We start from the raw sequence: 10,246 nt of genomic DNA, 5'->3' as shown, positions 1-10,246 counted from the left end.
CGTTCATGATTCGCTTATGGTGGGTGACTAGAGTGACAGAAGCTTATGCCCGAGTAAGGGGGTTGTTGCGTATAGGATAAAGAGGACTTGATACTTAATGCTATGGTTGGGTTTTACCTTAATGATCTTTGGCAGTTGTGGATGCTTGCTAGAGTTCCAATCATCAATGCATATGATCCAAGTATAGAAAGTATGTTAGCTCATGCCTCTCCCTCATATAAAATTGCAATAATGATCACTGATATGTCTTCGTCGTATCTATAATTTTTGATTGTTTCATGCCAATATTATACAACTTTTATACACTTTTGGCAACATTTTATATGATTTATTTGGACTAACATATTGATCTAGTGCCCAGTGATAGTTCCTGTTTGTTGCATGTTTTTTGTTTTGTAGAAAATCCATATCAAACAAATCCAAACGCGATAAAAAAATACAGAGAATTAGAGCCTGTTCGGACTCCCTCCTGCTCTCCAACTCCTCTCCGGAGCGGAGCAACATGCAATGTTAATTTGGGGAGCTGCTAATATGGTGCTCCGCACGCTCCACTCCTGAGTGGAAGAGTGGAGGGCTATCGAACACAACCTTATTTTGGAATATATGTGATTTTTAAGACTTGGAATCAACGCCAACAAGGGCCCACAATGAACACAACCCACCAGGGTGCGCCGGGCACTCCCTGGCGCGCCCAGGTGTCTTATGCCCTCCTCGTAAGTTGGTTGGGGCCCTTCTTCGGGTGCAAGAAAGATAATTGATGGAAAAAATTGTGTAAAAATTTCAGCGCAACCGAAGTTACGGATCTCCGGGAATTTACGGTGAAGGGCGAGAAAACATGAACACGAAAACAGAAGAGAACTGGTAGGGAGATCCAATCTCGGAGGGGATCTCGCCCCTCCGCCGCCATGGATGCCATGGACTAGAGGGGGAACTCTCCTCACATCTAGGGGGGTGAGGCCAAGGAAGAAGAAGAAGGATGGGGGCTCTCTCCCCCTCTCTCCCGGTGGCGTCGGAGTGCCGCCGGGGCAAGGATCGTGACGGCAATCTACATCAACAATCTTGCTACCGTCAACACCAACTTTCTCCCCCTCTATGCAGCGGTGTAACACCCCTTCTCCCCATTGTAATATCTACTTAAACATGGTGCTCAACTCCATATATTATTTCCCAATGATCTATGGTCTTTGAGTAGTTCCGTTTTGTCCTATAGGTTAATCGTGATCTTGGTTGGTATGATTGTATGTTTTATTTATGGTGCTGTCCTACGGTGCCCTCCGTGTCGCGCAAATGGAGGGATCCCCGCTGTAGGATGTTGCAATATGTTCATGGCTCTCTTATGGTGGGTGACGTGAGTGACAGAAGCACATACCCGAGTTTGGGGGTCATTGCGTATGGGATAAAGAGGACTTAATACTTAATGCTAATGATTGGGTTTCACGACCTTAATGATCTTTAGTAGTTGCGGATGCTTTCTAGGGTTCCAATCATAAGTGCATATGATACAAGTAGAGAAAATATGTTAGCTCATGCCTCTCCCTCATGTAAAATTGCAAGAATGATTATCGGTCTAGTTATCAATTGCCTAGGGAAAATGACTTTCTTGTTGACAAAAGCTATCTACTTTTCTCACCTTGCAATTTACTCGTAGTTTTTATTCTCGCAAAGTACTGGTAGTTTTTATTCTTGCAAAATAGTTTCATACTTGTTTTAGGTAAAGCAAATGTTAAGTGTGCATAGAGTTGTGTCGGTGGTCGATAGAACTTGAGGGGATATTTGTTCTACCTTTAGCTCCTCGTTGGGATCGACACTCTTATTTATCAAAAGGCTATAAACGATCCCCTATACTTGTGGGTTATCACCTGACGGGCTTTGCAAGCTTCCATACGAGTGAGGGAATGATGATCAATCAGCTGTGGCCGGGCATCTACGCTGCATCAGGCATCTTTTAACGTGACCGTGTTGCGAGACTCTTTGAGTAAAGTATCCTTTTTGTACCGTCAAGGTCGACACGAGCTCGGTGTGGTCCAACCGTATTGACGGCCCCACTCCTGTTGCACTTTGATGCCGATGAACAATTCCTGTGTGACCTCCTCATCCAACTCTCATGCCTCATACTCTCTTTGTAAGCCTAACCCAGTCCAGCCTTGGGTGTGGCGGCATGGTAAGGCAAAGTGAATGTGAAAAAGAGAGGAGAGAAGGAAAGTGGAGCAGCCGAAGAGGTGAGTGAAGAAGTGTATAGAGCCGGCGAGATGACGCCTCTTTATAGGCCTGGGTAGAGGGCGACGGAAAAATTATGGCGGGTATGAGAATGGGCAGTTGGGCACACGACGATTGTCGGTGTCAAAACCGACAGATCTTGGGTAGGGGGTCCCGAACTGTGCGTCTAGGTAGATGGTAACAGGAGACGGGGGACACAATGTTTACCCAGCCCGGGCCCTCTCTATGGAGGTAATACCCTACTTCCTTCTTGATTGATCTTGATGAATATGAGTGTTACAAGAGTTGATCTACCACGAAATCGTAATGGCTAAACCCTAGAAGTCTAGCCTATTTGACTACAATTGTATATATGTCCTCCGGACTAAGCCCTCTGGTTTATATAGACACCGGAGGGATCTAGGGTTACATCAAGTCGGTTACAGAGAAGGAAATATTCATATTTGGTCGCCAAGCTTGCCTTCCACGCCAAGGAGAGTACCATCCGGACACGGGAGAGAGCCTTTGGTCTTGTATCTTCACAGCCCATTAGTCCGGCCCATGTCCAACAGGCCGGACGCCCGAGGACCTCTTAGTCCAGGACTCCCTCAGTAGCCCCTGAACCAGGCTTCAATGACGAGATGTCTGGCACGCAGATTGTCTTCAGCATTGCAAGGTGGGTTCCCCTTTTCTGAACTCCAAGATGGTCTTCGAACGCAACAAACGTGTCCAGATCTGCAACACAAGTACTACACACAACCGCAGAAAGTATAATATTTCACGAGTCCAATCCGCTGACAACTTTTTGTAATGTGACATCACATCTGCCCGGTCATTATTTCGAACTGTTTTTGTCTGCCGTTCCACGTTTCGAGACGCGGTTTTCATTAGCACGCCTTGTCGAAGCAGAGATCGTGTCCCCTTATTGCGGGATTGTCATCAATACGGGTGTGGGTAATCCAATCATGCTGTTTACACAACCCTTGGGAACAGGCGAATTTTAAGGCGAGTGGGAGGCGCTCGGTATTCACTGCCTTTATAAGGAGATAAGGATTCCCCTTCTTCACCCACGCCTTCTCTTTCCCTGACCTTCCATTCTCGAGCTCCAGCGCCCAAGTTCTCATCCTTTTCGCCCCAAGAAAGCACTCAACCATGTCCGGATCTGGAGGGCAAGGCAAGTGGATGGCCTCCTCCGTCAAGGAGAAGGACATTACCGAGCTTCGGGCGGCCGGGTATCTGGCGAAGGAAATCACCCACCGTCTTCCGGCAAAGGGGCAAGTCATCCCCTCCCCGAAGCCCAACGAGAGGGTGGTGTTCATCCCCCATTTCGTTTGTAGATTAGGGTTTCCCCTCCACCCTTTCATCCATGGACTTATGTTCTATTATGGGCTAGATTTCCATGATCTAGCCCCGAACTCCTTCCTCAACATCTCGTCATTCATTGTCGTGTGTGAGGCTTTCCTTCGCATCCAGCCCCACTTCGGACTGTGGCTCAAGATCTTCAACGTGAAGCCGAAGGTGGTGGATGGTGATACGTCTCCGTCGTATCTACTTTTCCAAACACTTTTGCCCTTGTTTTGGACTCTAACTTGTATGCTTTGAATGGAACTAACCCGGACTGACGATGTTTTCAGCAGAATTGCCATGGTGTTGTTTTATGTGCAGAAAACAAAAGTTCTCTGAATGACCTGAAACTCCAAGGAATATCTTAGAATAAATAATAAAAAATCCTCGCCAAAGATGAAGGCCAGGGGGCCCACACCCTGTTCACGAGGGTGGGGGCGCGCCCCTCCCCCCTGGGCACGCCCCCCTACCTCGTGGGCCCCCTGGTGGCCCTCCGACGCCAACTCCAACTCCATATATTGGCTTTCGGGGAGAAAAAAATCAAAGAAAAAGAATCATCACGTTTTACGATACGGAGCCGCCGCCAAGCCCTAATGTCTCTTGGGAGGGCTGATCTGGAGTCTGTTCGGGGCTCCGGAGAGGGGGATTCGTCGCCGTCGTCATCATCAACCATCCTCCATCACCAATTTCATGATGCTCACCGCCATGCGTGAGTAATTACATCGTAGGCTTGCTGGACGGTGATGGGTTGGATGAGATTTATCATGTAATCGAGTTAGTTTTGTTAGGGTTTGATCCCTAGTATCCATTATGTTATGAGATTGATGTTGCTATGACTTTGCTATGCTTAATGCTTGTCACTAGGGCCCGAGTGCCATGATTTCAGATCTGAACCTATTATGTTTTCATGAATATATGTGTGTTCTTGATCCTATCTTGCAAGTCTATAGTCACCTACTATGTGTTATGATCCGGCAACCCCGAAGTGACAATAATCGGGACCACTCCCGGTGATGACCATAGTTTGAGGAGTTCATGTATTCACTATGTGCTCATGCTTTGTTCCGGTTCTCTATTAAAAGGAGGCCTTAATATCCCTTAGTTTCCAATAGGACCCCGCTGCCACGAGAGAGTAGGACAAAAGATGTCATGCAAGTTCTTTTCCATAAGCATGTATGACTATATACGGAATACATGCCTACATTACATTGATGAACTGGAGCTAGTTCTGTGTCACCCTATGTTGTAACTATTACATGACGAACCGCATCCGGCATAATTATCCATCGCTAATCCGGTGCCTACGAGTTTTCCATATACTGGTTTACGCTTATTTACTTTTCCGTTGCTACTGTTATCATCACTACAAAAATACCAAAAACATTACTTTTGCTGTCTTTACTTTGTTACCGTTACCACCACTATCATATTACTTTGCTACTAAACACCTTGCTGCAGATATTAAGTTTCCAGGTGTGGTTGAATTGACAACTCAGCTGCTAATACTTGAGAATATTCCTTGTGTCGAATCAACAAATTTGGGTTGAATACTCTACCCTCGAAAACTGTTGCGATCCCCTATACTTGTGGGTTATCAAGACCTTTTTCTGGCGCCGTTGTCAGGGAGCATAGCTCTATTCTTTGAGTCACTTGGGATTTATATCTTCTATACACTATGAAGAACTTGAAAGATGATCGAACTACTATTTTGCCCTCAACTACAAGGGGAGGTAAGGAACTGCCATCTAGCTCTGCATTAGATTCTCCTTCTGTTATGAGTAAGTTTGCGACACCTAAACCTACTACTGCTATTGATTCTGATATGTCGCATGTTATTGATGATGCCACTTCTGCTATGCACAATACTTATGATGAAACTACTTCTATGCTTGATACTACTGTGCCACTCGGTGAATTTCTTGATGAGCAAATTGCTAGGTCTAGAGAAAGAGAAATTATTGAACCTGAACACGATGATGTGAGTGATGATGAACCTATACCTTCTATTCCTGAGGGTTATCTTTTTAATGTTGAATCTATTGAAGTTGTTCTTGCTTGCCAGGATAGTCTTGAACGTAAGAGGTTGCTAATTAAGTGGAGTAAAGAATCTTTTAGAGGTAGGATGAGACCCGACCCTGCTTTTGCTACTTCACCTATCTGTGTTCCTGATCAGGATTACTATGATATTTCTGTCGATCTAGATATAATTACTTTGGTTGAATCTGATCCTTTTTATGGCTATGAATTTGAAACTGTTGTGGCACATCTTCGTAAGTTAGATGATATAGCTGCCCTGTTTACTAATAATCTGAGATCGCGCCACCTTTATTTACTCAAAATGTTTCCATTCTCATTAAAGGGTGATGCTAAGAAATGGTTTAATTCTCTTGATCCTGGTTGTGTGCAAAGTCCCCAGGATATGATTTATTACTTCTCTGCTAAATATTTCCCTGCTCATAAGAAACAAGCTGCTTTGAGGGAAATATACAATTTTGTGCAAATTGAAGAAGAGAGTCTCCCACAAGCTTGGGGGAGGCTTCTCAAGTTACTTAATGCTTTGCCTGATCATCCTCTTAAGAAACCTGAGATATTTGATATCTTTTATAATGGACTAACTGATGCTTCCAGAGATTACCTGGATAGTTGTGCTGGTTCTCTTTTCAGGGAAAGAACACCGGATGACGCTGAAATTCTATTGAATAATATGTTGGCAAATGAAAATAATTGGGCACCTCCCGAGCTACCTCCTGAGCCAATTACTGAGCCTATTCCTAAACCAACTCCGAAGAAGAGAGGTGTTCTATTTCTCAGTCCCGAAGATATGCAAGAGGCAAAGAAATCTATGAAAGAAAAAGGTATTAAAGCAGAAGATGTTAAGAATTTACCTCCTATTGAAGAAATACATGGTCTTAATTTACCACCTGTTGAAGAAGTATATGATCTCAATTACTTATTTAATGAAGAACCTCCCGATATCCCGACACAGGTAGTAAAGGTAAATTCTCTCTATAGATATGATAAAGCTGAAGTCCCTCCTACTAAAATTGCTAGTCAGTGCTTGGATGAGTTTGATGACTTTATGTTTAAGCAAGATGACTTTAATGCTTATTTTGGTAGACAATTAAAACAGAATACCTTTATGATTAAACGCTTGGGTGATTATATGGCTGATATTAGAGGTGAACTTAAACTTGTTAGCAAGCATGCTTCTATGGTTACCACTCAAGTAGAACGAGTACTTAAAGCTCAGAAAGAAGTGCTTGATGAAATGAATACTAAGAAAAATGATTATGCTATCAGAGTGGCTACTAGAACTGGTAGAATGACTCAGGAACCTTTGTATCCTGAAGGCCACCCTAAGAGAATCGAGCAAGATTCTCAGAGAAATAATATTGATATGCCTAGTTCTTCTAAAAGGAAGAAAAAGAAAAATGATAGGACTGTGCAAACTTCTAGTGAACCTATTGCTGAACCACCAGATAATCCGAATGATATCTCTATGTCTGATGCTGAAACACAATCTAGTAATGAACATGAACCTAGTGAAAATGTTAATGATAATGTTCATGTTGATGCTCAACCTAGTAATGATAATGAAGTAGAAGTTGAACCTGCTATTGATCTTGATAACCCACAATCAAAGAATCAACGTTATGATAAAAGAGACTTCGTTGCTAGGAAACATGGTAAAGAAAGAGAACCATGGGTTCAGAAACCCATGCCTTTTCCTCCGAAACCATCCAAGAAAAAGGATGATGAGGATTTTGAGCGCTTTGCTGAAATGATTAGACCCATCTTTTTGCGTATGCGATTAACTGATGTGCTCAAAACAAATCCTTATGCTAAGTATATGAAGGATATCATTACTAATAAAAGAAAGATACCGGAAGCCAAAATTTCCACCATGCTTGCTAATTATACTTTTAAGGGTGGAATACCAAAGAAACTTGGAGATCCAGGAGTACCTACTATACCATGCTCCATTAAGAGAAATTATGTTAAAACTGCTTTATGTGATCTTGGAGCTGGTGTTAGTGTTATGCCTCTCTCTTTATATCGTAGACTTGACTTGAATAAGTTGACACCTACTAAAATATTTTTGCAAATGGCTGATAAATTAACTGCTATACCTGGCGGTATTTGTGAGGATGTGCCTGTTGTGGTTGCAAACGTTACTATTTTAACGGACTTTGTTATTCTTGATATTCCCGAGGATGATAGTATGTCTATTATTCTTGGAATACCTTTCCTTAATACTGCAGGGGTTGTTATTGATTGCAACAAAGGCAATGTCACTTTTCATGTTAATGGTAATGAGCATACGATACACTTTCCGAGGAAACAACCTCAAGTTTATAGTATCAACTCTATTGGAAAAGTTCCATCGATTATATTTGGAGGTTTTGAATTTCCTCTCCCCACTGTCAAGAAAAAGTATGATATTCTTATTGTTGGGGATTTTCATATCCCCGTTGAGGTAACTTAGTGTTATTCGAAATTTCTCCGGTTCCGGGATTATTCGGAATGAGTTTGTTAACAAGACTTGATCAACCTTGTTAGCGGGTTCATTTTGATGATCACGAGATGGATGAAACTAGAAGCACAACTTTCTGTACCCTCTTTATATTTTCTGTTATTTAGTAGAAATAAAGTAAAATAATATTTTTCTGTTTGTTTCCTGACTTATCCGTGCAATATAAAAATATAACGAAAATAAAAGTCCCCAGAATGCCATGCCAATTTAATATGATTTTTTCGGGAATATTTGAGAATTTACTGTGCAAAAATTACCACAGGGGGGAGCTGCCACCTGGCCACGAGGGTGGAGGGCGCGTCCTACCCCCCTGGGCGCGCCCCCTTGCCTCGTGGGCCCACGGTGGCCCTCCTCCACTTATTCCTGCACCCATCTTCTTCCTCTGCCTCACACAAACACGAAAACCCAACTCAAGCACGAGTTCCAACCCCCGTTGTTGTGATTTTCGATCTCCTTGCTCAAAGCACCTCTCGCAAAACTGCTTGGGGAGATTGTTCCTTGGTATGTGACTCCTCCATTGGTCCAATTAGTTTTTGTTCTAGTGCTTTATTCATTACAAATTTGTGCTGCATAGGTGACCATGTTCTTGAGCTTGCATGTCAAATTTATATGGTTCCAAGTAGTTCTAATGCTTTATATAGGCTCTAGGCACTTGTGGGAGTTGTTACTATCAATTTTATTGAAGTTGGTTCACTTTTATTTGAAGTTACTAAAAATTTCAGATTATTTCAGAAATAATGAATAAATTCTTGAGGGGCTCGTCGAGCCAAAGCTCTAAGGAAAAACAAAAGGAAGAAGAGGAGAAGCCCAAATTCAATTTGCCCCGCACCACGGAGGTCCGGCCGTGTGAATGGCCCTCCGATGACTTCTTGAGGAGAGCCGGGATTTATGATGATTTCTGTATATTGATTGAGAACGTCGACCTCACCAACTTCCTCCGCGACCAACGTCACCAGTATCTCTTACTCACAAATACTTTTGTGCAAAACTTCTACTTTTTCCCTAAGAAATCACCTCCATCAGTAGAGTTTCATTTATATGACGTTGTTAAAAAGATGACATTAGCTGAATTCTGTGAGGTCTGCAGAATATCCTTTGAGGGCACCTTAGATGAACCCCACCGTAACAAAGTAGAAGCTTTTATTAACACTATCACGGTGGGAGAAACCAGGAAGGTTTCTGATGCAAGGATCACTAGCATACATTATCCTGTTTTACACTACTTTGCCTTATTTGCTAGTCGTTGCTTGATTGGACGCGAGAACTGTGGGAACCTTAGTATTCCTGATATTATTATTTTGCCCATTGATTTATACCGCGATAACTCTGTTAGTATGGGTGGAATTGTTGCTAGACGGTTAAGTTTGAACCGTACTGAGCATCTCCAACAGCCGCGCTAAAGCGCCGCGCGCAAAAAACCTGTTAGCGCGCGCTGCGGCTGGTTTTGCACGCCCGCCTGCGCTGGCTCCAGCACCACGCTGAAATGCAGCGCGCGCGCGCCGCTCCAGCAGCGCGCTAAAATGCAGCGCGCGCGACTAGAAATGTATGCATTTTTAAAAGTTGAAATTTAAAAAAAAACTAGATAGATTGCATAGATTAAAAGATACAAAGGTATTTTACATCCGAAACATAGATTGCATAAAATAAAAACGACAAACGATAAACATAGATTGCATTAACAAAAAAAACTACTCTAAGTCGCTATCATCATCACCACTATCATCCTCGGCGGTGTCGTCCGAGGTAGATAGCCAGATGTCCAGCCATCGCTCATCGTTCGGCGTGAAGAACGACCGCCCACCTGCTGCAACGAGGTCGGACTGCGCATTCGCCAATGCCTTCCGCCGACGCCTATCCAATCGCGACGCGCGGCGCCTTTGCGTGTCCTCCTCGCGGCGCCTTGCCCAGTAGGCTTGCTCGTAGGCGACGTCCTCCGGGTGGCGCTGGCGCCAGTCCGCCATGACCCTCTCGTCCTCCTGGGCGACGAGGACGCGGCGTTGCCGTTCGGCGTGCTCCGCACGGTCTTCCGCCGTGTTCAGACGAGGCAGAGGGGCGAGGTTGAGCGCTTGCTCGAGCGTGTACACATCTTGGAAGTTCATCTGGCTGCGCGGCCGGCCTAGGCGCCACGCCGCCGCGTCGTACGCGCGGGCGGCCTGTCGCGCCGTCCCGTAC

The sequence above is a fragment of the Triticum aestivum genome, chromosome 6B (assembly GCF_018294505.1).
Source record: "Triticum aestivum cultivar Chinese Spring chromosome 6B, IWGSC CS RefSeq v2.1, whole genome shotgun sequence".
Lineage (NCBI taxonomy): Eukaryota > Viridiplantae > Streptophyta > Magnoliopsida > Poales > Poaceae > Triticum > Triticum aestivum.
Note: the sequence above shows the minus strand (reverse complement) of the source record.